We start from the raw sequence: 13142 nt of genomic DNA, 5'->3' as shown, positions 1-13142 counted from the left end.
GGGATTTGAATTTATGTTTTATTTCCTTTATGATTAGTGCCTTATGTCTCCCATTTAAGAAATTCTTTTCTAATCTGGGGTCACATTTTATTCTCCTATATCAAAGATTCTTAAATTTCTCAGTTCATGGTTCCTTTTAATGTCCTGGTTATTTTTTTCACAGTATGCTTAGGTCCAAAGAATACCTAACACTTCCATTTATTAGGTAGCTAGGTCCAGAGAACTTACCAAACATTTATGTTCTTGCTACTTTGTAGTCATTTGAAAAGATAATACCCATACGAAGAAAAATCATGTAGTTTTCATTTTTAAGTAATTGTAATCACCTACTAAGGGGATATGTGAGCCTGTTGGGCATTGCACAGCTACTGAAATCTCAGATTAAGTTTTCTTATTTCATATTGTTTGTTAGGGGGATTTGCTTTTAATTATGGCAACTGATGAAAACTCAGCTTCGCAAAGATATGATGCCATCGGAAGGGACTGTAGCTTGATTTAATATTGGATCCATCCAGAGGTGATCATTTGTACAGGGTCGAGTATGCCTGTGTTTCCCTCAAAAATGTAAATATCCCATGATACCACTGTGATGCTATGTCCTAGGGCACCTTGGTGAATAGTTTGGGACCCACATTTCTATACTGTTTGTAAATATTGTTTTGCTTTTAGTAGTTTGATCTTTAGTTCATCCTAATTTGGTTTTTGTGCATTCTGTGTTAGAGGTCCAATTCAACTTTTTCCAAATGTATACATGGTTATCTCAGATCATTTGATAAATCCTGACCAATAATCTGCAGTGGTACCTCTGTCATAAGTCAAGAATCCATATACATGGAGGTATCTCCTGTAGTATTATTACATTATCTTAATTACTGTAGATTTATAATGAGTCTTGGTATCTGGCAGAGCAGGTTCTCCTACCTTTTATTCCTCTTCTAGAGTATTTTGCTTCATCTTGACCTTTTGCATTTCCATATGAAATTTAGAATCAACTTGTTAAGTTCCCCCCACCCCAAAAAAGTCCTCTTTGAGGTTTTATTTCAATAGTACCAAATCTACAAAATAAAACATAAACCCCTCAAAACGTCTAAAGCCAGAAACCAAAAAATGCTCAAATTTTAGGGAGTATTTTAAACCATACAATATTGAGTGTTATAGTTAATGGATAATGTACAACTCTATTTCGGTCTTCTTTGATGTCTTTTAACAAAGTTTTATAATTCTCCCCATCAAGACGTATTTTTAGGTACTTTGATGTAAATAGGGCTTCCCTGGTGGCTCAGATGGTAAAGAATCTGCCTGCAGTGCAGGAGACCCAAGTTCAGTCCCTGGGTTGGGAAGATCCCCTGGAGAAGGAAATGGCAACCTGCTCCAGTATTCTTGGCTGGAAAATCCCATGGACAGAGGAGACTGCCTTTTAAAATATTTAATTTCTCTGTTTGCTGGAACATAGGAATAGCCCCCAATATTTTAACTTGCTTAATTTTCTTTTCTAATTTTTTTGTTGCACTATAGTTGATTTAGGATATTGTGTTAGTTTCAGGTATACAACAAAGTAATTTGGTTATACATATATATATATATATATATATATATATATATTCTTTTTTTGATTCTTTTTCATTATAGTTTATTACAAGATGTTGAATATAGTTCCCTGTGTGTGCATGCTCAGTTGTGTCTGACTCTTTGTGACCCCTAGGGACTGTAGCCCATGAGGCTGTTCTGTCCATGGAATTTTCCAGGCAAGAATATTAGAGTGGGTTGCCATTTTCTACTCCAGGAGATTTTCTCCACCCAGGGATCAAACCCAGGTCCCCCGCGTTGGCAAGCAGCGTCTTTACCCTGGGAAGCCCCATAGTTCCCTGTGCTCTACACTAAATTCTTATTGTTTATTTTATATATGTATAGTTTTTTAAAATATAGATTCAAACTTATAGACAAGTTGTAAAAAGTTCCATATATCTTTAAACCAGATTCACCAGTTATTTACATTTTGCCCTGTTTGCTTTTTCAAATAAAATATAACATCTTTTAAAATATGTATGTATATATATATATAAATTTATATATATATACCTACATAAATATATAGTAAAAAATTATTGCATTAAGTTACAATCCCATAATAATGTGTTCACATTATTGTGGTAGACCTGAAGTATGCTACATGGATCCCCTTTCATTTTTCTGAGGTATATTGAGCCTCGATTTATGACCCTGTGTATCTTGGTAAATCTTGGTGAATGTTCCTTGTGGCCTTTGACATACTTTGCTGTCATTGAGTGCAGCGTTCTATAAATGACAGTTAGGTGAAGGTGGTTGATTGTGTTGTTCAGATTGTCCATATTTTATTGTTCTGTTTAGTTGTCCTACAGTTAGAGGATGGTATTAACCTTCAGTTATCAAGACTATGTCTATTTCTCCCTTTGTTTTGTCAGTTTTCACTTCATGTAGTTGGAAATTCTGTATTAAGTGCATAGGGACTTATGATTGTCATGTCTTTCTGATAATTGATCTTTTAATCATTGTGAAAAATCACTCTATTTCTGGTAATGCTTCTTCTCTTGAAATCCATTGTGTTTCCATTTCCAAATCATACCATCATGATTTCCATTCCAAATCATCCATTTTTTTGTTATTAATATAGCCTCTCCAGAATTCTTATGATTAGTGTTTGCAATGGTGTATCTTTTTCTGTCATCTTACTTTCAACCCATCGGTGTCTTTTGATTTAAAGTACATCTCTTATGCACAGCAGATGGATCTTGCTTTTAAAATTCTGTCTGACAATCTTTGCTTTTTAATTGGAGTGTTTAGTCAATTAACATTTAATATAATTGTTGATATGGTTTGATTTAGGTCTGCCATTTTGACACTTGTTTTCTATTTATCCCATCTGCTTTTTCTTTCTTTTTTCTCCTTTTCTGCCTTCCTTTGTGAAAATCAAAGTCAAGTCTTCCTCCCTCCCTTCCCTCTCTTCCTCCTTCTCTTATTCCCTACCTCCCTGCTTTCCTTTCTTCCTGACTCCATCCCCCACCTTCATTTATTTTGAATCCTTAAGATATATCATTTGTGTTATTTTTTAGAGGTTTCTCTAAGGATTATAAAATACCTCCTCAACTTATCAGAATATTTTTAGAATTAACATTTTATCACTTCACACAAAATTTTAAGATCTTGCAAAAATATAGTTCTACTAACTCTCCTGAATCCTTTGTGCTATTGATGTTTTATATATTACATCTATATATCTTAAGAATTTCGTAATAGCGTGGCATAATTTTTCTGAAACAGTTACATGCCTTCTAAAGAAATTGAAAGAAAAAAAACATAGTCTTTTACGTTGCTGTTCAGTCACTAAGTCGTGTCCTACTCTTTGTGAAACTGTGGACTGCAGCATGGCAGGCTTCCCTGTCCTTCACTATCTCCTGCAGTTTGTTCAAATTCATGTCCATTGAGTTGGTGGTGATGTTATCCAACCATCTCATCCTCTGCCACCCTCTTCTCCCTTGGCCTTCAATCTTTCCCAGCATCAAGGTCTTTTCCGATGAGTTGGCTCTTCACATCAGATGGCCAAAGGATTGGAACTTCAGCTTTAGCATCAGTCTTTCCAATGAATATTTGGGGTTGATTTCCTTTAGGATTGGCTGGTTTGATCTTCTTGCAGTCCAAGAGACTCTCAAGAGTCTTTTCCAGCACCACAATTTGAAAGCATTAATTCTTCAATGTGCAGCCTTCTTTATGGTTCAACTCTCACATCTGTACTCGACTGCTGGAAAAGCTGTAGCTTTGACTATCCAGACCTTTGTTGACAGAGTGATGTATTTGCTTTTTAATAGCTGTCTAGGTTTGGCATAGCTATGCTTTGCTGTGCTTAGTCACTCAGCTGTGTTCGACTCTTTGTGACCACATCAACTGTAGCTCTCCAGGCTCCTCTGTCCATGAGATTCTCCAGGCGAGAATGCTGGAGTGGGTTGCCATGCCCTCCTCCAGGGGGGTCTTCTCAACTCAGGGATTGAACCCAGGTCTCCTGCAATGCAGGTGGATTCTTTACTGTCTGAGCCATATTTGCCCACAATTAGCCACTCTTGGTGCTTTTTATTTTTTCTTTTCAGTAAATCCAAGTTTCCATCTGGTATCATTTACTTCCAATCTGAACAACTTCTGTTTGCATTTATTTATTTTTGTCTGCGCTGAGTCTTCGTTGCTTTGTATAGGCTTTCTCTAGTTGCAGAGAACAGGGGCTACTCTTCGTTGTTCTGTGCAGGCTTTTCATTGCAGTGGCTTCTCTTGTTGCAGAGCACAGGCTCTAGGCATGTGGGCTTTCGTAGTTGTAGCACATGGGCTCAGTGGTTGAGGCACATGGACTTAATTGCTCTGTGGAATGTGGGATCTTCCCGGGTCAGGGATTGAACTTTCGTCCCCTGAATTATCAAGCAGATTCTTATCCACTATGCCATCAGGAAATGCCTTCTTTTTGCATTTTTGTAGTTTGGGTTCAATGATGACTAATTCTTTTTCAGTTTTTTTGTTTGTTTGTTTGTTTGTTCTAAAAATGTCTATATCACCATCGTTTTTTTAAAAAATGTATTTTCGTTGGATATAGAATCCTGGGATAATTTTTTTCACTCTGACCCTTTAAAGATGTCTTTAAATGGTCTTCTGGTTTTCATTGTTTTTTATATGAAACAGCTGTGAGTCCTATTGTTCTTTTTCTGTATGCAATGTATCCTTTTCCTTTGATAACTTTCAAGATTATCTATTTATCTCTAGACCCGGATTCTATCCCTGGGTCTGGAAGATCCCCTGGAGAAGGAAATGGCAACCCACTCCAGTACTCTTGCCTGGACAATCCCATGGAGGGAGGAGCCTGGTGGGCTACAGTCCATGGGATCACAAAGAGTCAGACACAACTGAGCGATTTCACTTCACTTCATTTCACTTCATCATTTTTACTGTAGTTTACCTCTGTGCAGTTTTTCACTGTAGTTATGTTTTCTAGGATATGCTGACCTCCTTAGATGTATGGTGTTATGTTTATCACATAAATTTGTAAAAGTTTTGCCCATATATCTCTAATTATTTATAGTTTTCCTGGTCTTTCTCGCCTCTCCTTCTGGGACACTAATCATATGTGTATTAGACCTCTTGATATTGTCCTAAAGATTATTGAGGTTCTGTTCCTTTCTCAAAAACATTTTCTTCTTTTTCCAAAAGATTGGATACTTTTTAATGATTTATCAGTAAGTTCACTGACCCAATCTTCTATTGTCTCCAATGCACTGTTAAGGCTACCTAGTCATCTTTTAACTTCAGATATTGTAATTTTTAATTAAAATTTTTCCATTACTTTCTTTTCTATAGTATTTTTTCTCTACTGAGATTTCTGTTTTTTTGTTTGTTTTCATTATGGCATTAGTTACTTAAAGACTTTGGACATATTTATAATGGTTTCTTTAAGTTCTTGCTTGCTAATGCTAACATCTGAGTTATCTATACATTGGTTTATATAGACAAGATTTTTTTTTCTTGATTCTAGGTCACAGTTTTTTTGTTTATTCCCACTCCCTCTTGTCTAATATTAAAAAAAAAATTAAACTAGACATTATTGATGATACATTGTAGAGACTTTGGATTCTGTTATATTCCTTTGAAGAATGTTTATTTTTGACCCAGCAGGTAGTTACTTGACTGGGTTCAAACTCCAAACTGTTCCCCCTGGAGCAAACAAGAGTTGAAATCTTTGTTTACTCTCTCGGCCCTCATTCAGCTGTTGTTTCCCATTGGTTTCCTTAGAATTTCTCCCAGACATGCAGTTCAAGAGCTAGTCAAGGATTTGGGTGGAATGATATGTAGATTTGGAAACTGTCTTCATGCTTCACTTTTTCTTTTGCAGGATTTCTCCTCGTACTATTCAGCTGCTCTGGAAATCCATTTCCTGACTCTTGAAGGCAGTAAGTTGGAAGCTTTCTGTTTGCCATCCAGATGTTTCATGTTTTGTGGACTATAGAGTATCCTTGGGCAGAAACAGACTCAGGGGAGTTCCTTTCTTTCAAGGTTTGACTCTTTTAAGTAGATTCACAGATATAGAGAACAAACTAGTGGTTACAGTGGGGAAGGGAGGGGGAATAGAGGGGTGGGGGAGTGAGAGGCACAAACTGTTGGGTGTAAGGTAGCAATGTTGTATTGTGCAACATGGGGAATTTAACCAGTGTTCTGTAATAACTGTAAATGGAAAGTGACTTTAAAAAGTGTCATGTGTGTAAGAAATTTGACTCTCTCCATTTCTGATTGCTTTTGGTTGCCCTCTAATACCCTCAAATAGTTGGTTTTAAAACTATTTTTATGTATGGATGTGAGAGTTGGGCTGTGAAGAAAGCTGAACGCCGAAGAATTGATGCTTTTGAACTGTGGTGTTGGAGAAGACTCTTGAGAGTCCCTTGGACTGCAAGGAGATCCAACCAGTCCATCCTAAAGGAAATCAGTCCTGAATATCTGTTGGAAGGACTTGATGTTGAAGCTGAAACTCCAATACTTTGGCCACCTCATGCGAAGAGCTGACTCATTGGAAAAGACTCTGATGATAGGAGGGACTGGGGGCAGGAGGAGAAGGGGACGACAGAGGATGAGATGGCTGGATGGCATCACCAACTCAATGAGTTGGTGTGGACATGAGTTTGAGTAGACTCCAGGAGATGGTGATGGCAGGGAGGCCTGGCCTGCTGCTATTCATGGGGTCGCAAAGAGTCAGACACGACTGAGTGACTGAACTGAACTGAAAACTATTTTATAAATAATTACCATGCGAGTGTTAGTCAAATACAAATGACTGTCATCTCAGAATGGTTTCTAAATTAATTTTTGTATGTTGATTATATAGAAAGAAATTGAAAAATTTTAAATTAATTCTAAGAATTCTAGTTGTTTATGTATACAATTATCTGTATGTAGTGATACTGCAATTTCTTATTTTTCATTCAGTATTCCTTTTATTTCTGTGCTTTGCTTTACTGTATTGGCTGACACATCTAATATATGTTGAAAAGAAATGGTGATAAAGGAATTTTAAACAGTTTTTCTTTTTGGCTCCATTGTGGGGCATGTGGCATCTTGGTTCCCCAGCCAAGGATTGAATCTGTGCCCCCTACAGTGAAAGCACAGAAGCTTAACCACTGGACCACCAGGTAAGTTCCTAGAAGAATCTTTCATTTGGTTCATATCTTAAAGGGAAAGTTTTCAAAGTCCAACGCTTAAGTACTGTATTATATTATTTATATTTTTAAATAGCTATCATTTTAAACAAATTACTTCTATCCCTTATGAATGGGCATTAAATTTTACCAAGCACTTTTTTTCTCCATCTATTGAGATGTTTGAATGTTGTTTGGTTTAATATGTTAATGTGTTGAATTGCACTAATTGGTTTTCTAACATTTAATCAACTTTGTGTTTTTGGAATAAATCCAGTGTGGTAAGATTTATTATCCTTTTTAACATATTGCTTGATTCATTATACTGGTATTTGGTTTAGAATGTTTACACCTATGTGCATGAATGAAATAGAAATACAGTTTTTCTTGTGTACTATAATCAAACCCTTGTTGAGTTTGATTATAAAGGTTATGCTAGCTTCATAGGATGAGTTAGGAAGAAGTTGTGTATAATTGGAATTATTTTCTCCTTGACTAATTGGCCAAATGTGCTGATGATACCATCTGGGTTTTCAGGTTGCTTTGTAGAAAGATTTTTGATTTCTGCTTAAATTTATTTAATGGCAGAACATACAGGTTTTCTATTTTGCTTGCATCCATTTTAGTAAGATCTGTTTGTATTGGTTATTGAACTGCTGCTTTTTCTTTCCAAGTCACCCTGTAGCTTCTACTCTGTGATGCCGGTGGTAGGACTTGACTGTATAAACAAACTTGCCTCTTTGTCATCTGGGTTCCTGTTAGGTTCTTCAGTAGGGGATTCTGGAAGGACATTGGGAGGGAGGAGGAAGGAAGGTACTTCCACTTTCTTATTTACTTCTATACTATCGGCAGTGCTCAGCAAGAGCATCTTACCTTGGAAGCAGCCTTATTGTGACCCTGCAGAGGTACCACGAGCAGCTGGACAACATCGGCAGCAGCCACTCTCTCCTGAGGTCTAAGTCCTAGCTGTCTGAGTTTCTTTTATGAACCTAGGCGGAACTGGCAGCACACAAGTGTGTCCTCTTCTCAGTGGTATGAGCTCCAGCTTCTTGAAGGTCCTACTTTAAGCTTCTAGTTCTGATAATCTCAGCCGTTTCCCTCTTCCCCAGCCTTAACTGGTTAGCTGCTTTCTCCAGTTATCATCAACATGAAAGCTCAATATTTTCTCTTTGTTTTATCAGCCCTCTGCTGCTGCTGCTGCTGCTAAGTCGCTTCAGTCGTGTCCGACTCTGTGCGACCCCATAGATGGCAGCCCACCAGGCTCCCTGGTCCCTGGGATTCTCCAGGCAAGAACACTGGAGTGGGTTGCCATTTCCTTCTCCAATGCATGAAAGTGAAAAGTGAAAGTGAAGTCGCTCAGTCGTGTCTGACTCCTAGCGACCCCATGGACTGCAGCCCACCAGGCCCCTCCGTCCATGGGATTTTCCAGCCAAGAGTACTGGAGTGGGGTTGCCATTGCCTTCTCCGTATCAGCCCTCTAGGATTTGCATAATCAATTCTTTTTTTTTTTTTTCCCTGTTAATATATCTTCTGTGGACTCTTCCTGATTGGACCCTGAGTGAGTGAGTGAAAGTCGCTCAGTTGTGTCTGATTCTTTGCGACCCCATGGACTATACAGTCCATGGAATTCTCCAGGCCAGAATACTGGAATGGGTATCCCCTTCTCTGGGGATCTTCCCAACCCAGGGATTGAAGCCAGGTCTCCCGCATTCCAGGCAGATTCTTTACCAGCTAAGCTGCAGGGAAGCCCGATTGGACCCTGGCTGGTACAATATTTGGTAATGGAAGTGGTCACAGGCCTCTTAAAAATGTCTGGGCTTTGATGTTTTTTTTTTTTTTCCCCAGTCTTGAACACAATGCTGAAGTCCTTGCCAATGGCAAACGGGTTACTACTCATCCATAGCATGATAATATGATAAACTTGTCACCTGTGGCTGATTGCGATAAAGAGCTTACTGTGCCAAGTGCCTTGGGCACTAAATAACTATGGGGTTTGATTAATATGGTGATAATGGTAACTTCAAGAGCCTGGGTGTGAAATAGCTTCTTCCAGCTGCACTGGAGAACTCACACATGGACAATGACAAAGTGAAACAATCAACTCAAGGGTTCAGAAAACCAGGGCGCTTTTACAGCCAGCCTGGAAGATTCTCTTACCATGTGCGGAGTGAATCTAGATGAAAATTTGACTCAGAATTTGGTTGTGTAGGCTGTAGAATTATAACATAAGTTTAAGTCATGGATCCACCAAGTTTCTACCTGGTTGACTTGTTTGAAACTGAAATTTGAACTTCCAAGTCTCTCTAAGACTCCCTTGTTAAAGGAAGCAGCCTGCTCTTCTAGAGTCGACTAGATCAGCTTTCCCTATGTTTTTAAGACCGGTCATAACCTCACCTAAAGCCGGCATCTTTCAAAGGATACCTATTCTCCTCAAGTCTCCCAGCCACCATCTCTTTTGCCTCTGTCTGACCTGAAAAAAAAAAAATCGTTTATACTCCAAAATAAATGCAAGATGTTACTAATTGATATCAGCATAAATCTGGGTGAAACATGTATGCTGCAGCTGCTGCTGCTAAGTTGCTTCAGTCGTGTCCGACTCTGTGCGACCCCATAGATGGCAGCCCACCAGGCTCCCCCGTCCCTGGGATTCTCCAGGCAAGAACACTGGAGTGGGTTGCCATTTCCTTCTCCAATGCATGAAAGTGAAAAGTGAAAATGAAGTCGCTCAGTAAGTGTCCGACTCTTCGTGACCCCATGGACTGCAGCCTACCAGCCTCCTCCGTCCATGGGATTTTCCAGGCAAGAGTACTGTAAGGAAGGGACAAAAAGAACAGAATATAAAACTGGATCATGGGACTTCCCTGTTGGTACAGACACTAAGACTTCACACTGCCAATGCAGGAGGCAAGGGTTTGATCCCTTGTCAAGCAACTGAGGTCCCTCAAGTGGTATGGCATGCCAAAGGATAAATAAAATAAAATAAAACTGGATCAAAACAAATGCATTATCTGGGTGCACCTACCAGAGTTAATGGATCTAATGTTAGCACTGGCTTCGAAAATCAGTTTACTTGAGTGGTGGCTGGAATTTTGAATCAACAGTGGCCTATATAAAGAGATGTTGGAGCATCCTGTGGAAGATTCACTCCAAATGTCTGATGGGTTGGGAATTTGGGAATGGATTGATCAGAGGCTGACTGCAGACCCTTCCTCCCCACTCCCACCAAAGCCCCAAGAGACCCTGGACAGTGCCTTTATTTCTTTCCTTTATTAAGGAGAGAGTTGGCAAACATATTAGTGGTTTGAGCACCAGCATGTTTGAAAAGTATTATGGTGACTGATGTGGAGAGCAGCTGCTAAATGTGCTCTCTGGTTTGGAGATCCTAGAAAATGAGTGGCCAAGGAGTAGCTTTTAACTGCAAGATACAAGGTAGACACGACTACTGAAATAGGCATGAAGGACAAAGAAGTCAACAGAATGACCTTCTGGGTTCTTTGTTTTTATTGTTTAGTCGCTAAGTGGCATCTGATTGTTTGCAACCTCATGCACTGTAGCCCTCCAGGCTCCTCTGTTGATGGAATTTCCCAGGCAAGAATACTGGAGTGGGTTGCCATTTCCTTCTCCAGGGGAGCTTCCTGACCCAGGGATCGAACCTGAGTCTCCTGCATTGGCAGCAGGGTTCTTTACCGCCGAGCCACGAGGGAAGCCCTCTGGACTCTTTGGCCATGCCTAATTGATTACTCTGTGTCTAGGAATGAAGTAGATGGGCAGCCCACTAGAATATTAGTTTCTCAGTGTAGTGAAGATATTCTAGATCTGAGGTCCAGAAACTTAATTACTGAACGTACTAGAGAGTTTCAGCTTCTTACTTGTTTTGAGGCTTAAGCCAGATCACAGAGCCCAAGTCCCTTGGTTGACGGGGAGGCTGGCTCCCTAGAGGATGTGCAACACGGCTGCACGAATACTCGGCTACATGCAACCTGCTACAACCACGTTCTGTAAATATTCCTCCAGGCTTTCCCCAAAGGGGCCTTTGGCCACTTACTGCATTTACTGTGCGCTGAAGGGAAAGAAAATCTTCAGACATTTCACGAACTTACTAGACACTGAAATGGCTCTGAATTGGTAACTGGGTCCCCAAATGCTACTGTGATCTGTTTGTCAAAGTGGGATCTTCTGATGACCAGGTGATAAAGAGGAAGCTTTGGCATAAATCCATCGCACAGAGGGCTCAGTGGACCAGAGGGCCCTCTCTGTACCCTTTCCTCTCTGTTCCTGGACATGTACATGGAATAGACATGCTCAGTAATTTGGCTGAAACCCCACATTGGCTCCCTGATCCTTGGAATGAGGATTATTGCTTGCTGACACTTTCCCAGCAGTTTAGTCTTGTCTCCCCAAATAAACTGTTATCTCCCAAATATGGTGAGTCTCACTTGGTTGACTCCATATCCCACAAATGCTTGGGAGAGTGCTTTAGTGTCAGGAACCTGATATGAACGCATTGATGGTAGTTTTCTGAAATCCAGTCAACATCTCGAGGTATTTAGGAGGTATATGGTTACCTTGTGGAGAATGTTCTAGAAAGAGGAGGTAATACTAGCTTTAGGAAAAGAATATAAGGATCTTTGCTCTGGAATTTGCTCTTCTGGAGTCAGGATTTGTAATCACCTACTCTAATACAGGACATGCTGTTTGTGTTTATAGGTCAAAATCTCATTTAATCTTTATGACATCACTGTGAAGTGGATTTTATTATCTCCCTTTTATAGTTGAGGAAACCGAAGCTCAGGAAAGTTAAGTATGTGGCTCTGGGTCACTCTGGAAGCAACAAAAACAGGGGTCCAAACCCAGGTTTTCTGACTCAAAATATAAGGTGTTTTCCATTGTACCCCAGTTGCTTCTTTGGAGACAACTTTGTCTTATTTTTCTTATACTATAGAATATCACCTTTCTCAGGAGTAGTAAATACTTCTTGTCTTCTCAGCAATAATAATTTCAGCAACTACCCTGACCTGAGGGGATGGGAAGGCAGAGAAGAAACTGTTGTTACTTTAGCCCTGGAGCCAAGTATTGACCTGAGACCACTCCCTTTATACAGTAAAGCCCACAAAGATAAGTAAGGAACATTTCAGCAGGACTTACGAAAGGATCAAGTATAATAAAAGGGAGATAAATGTAGAAATTGATAGGAAATTTGATAATCTGCCTTGCAAGAAGTGGCTTGCCCTTTGTCACTTCAGGCTTTGCTCTTAATTTTTCCTTTACGCCTTCTGGCTTTTCTTCTTAGGAGGCTTGCAGTCAGCTCACGTCACCTGGAAAGCTTGTCCACACATTTACTGCCCTGTCCCCACCCCTCCCCTACACCACCTCCAAGACATAAAACCGAGAAAACAAGCAGGACACAACGAAATATTACTCAGCCACTAAAAGGAATGAAATAGGGTCATTTGTAGAGGTGAGGATGGATCTAGAGTCTATCATACAGAGTAAAATAAGTCAGAAAGAGAGAAACAGGTATACATTAATTCATGCTTATGGAATCTAGAAAATTGGTACAGATGAACCTATTTCCAGGGCAGGAATAGAGATGCAGAGAATGGGCATGTGGACCCAGGCATGTGGGGAAGGAGAGGGTGGGACAAACTGGGAGATTAGGATTGACATATATATACCACCATGTGTAAAACAGGTAGCTAGTTGGAAGCTACTGTAGAACATTGGGAGCTCAGCTCGGTGCTCTGTGATGATCTAGAGGGGTGGGAGGCGGGGTGGGTGGTGGTAGGAGGGAGGTCCAAGAGGAAGGAGATATGTGAATACATACAGCTGGTTTATTTCATCATATAGCAGAAACTGGCACAACATTGGAGAGCAATTATATTCCAACAAGGATATATTAAAAAAATAAAACAAGCAGGAAGTTTTGGGTCCAGAAGGGCTTATGGAGGC

At 39.8% G+C, this 13142-nt stretch overlaps 1 long non-coding RNA gene across 1 annotated transcript in view; it reads left to right on the top strand.

The window, feature by feature from the left end:
* LOC133239987 (uncharacterized) overlaps positions 1–12838 on the top strand; it is a 113727-nt gene extending 100889 nt beyond the window's left edge. Inside the window, exon 4 of the long non-coding RNA XR_009734068.1 lies at positions 5900–12838. This is a non-coding gene — a long non-coding RNA (uncharacterized LOC133239987). The remainder of the gene's footprint in view (positions 1–5899) is intronic.
* The last annotated feature ends 304 nt before the right edge of the window (positions 12839–13142 follow it).

The sequence above is a fragment of the Bos javanicus genome, chromosome 27 (assembly GCF_032452875.1).
Source record: "Bos javanicus breed banteng chromosome 27, ARS-OSU_banteng_1.0, whole genome shotgun sequence".
Classification (NCBI taxonomy): Eukaryota; Metazoa; Chordata; class Mammalia; order Artiodactyla; family Bovidae; genus Bos; species Bos javanicus.
This window is presented reverse-complemented; position numbering and strand designations above follow the sequence as displayed.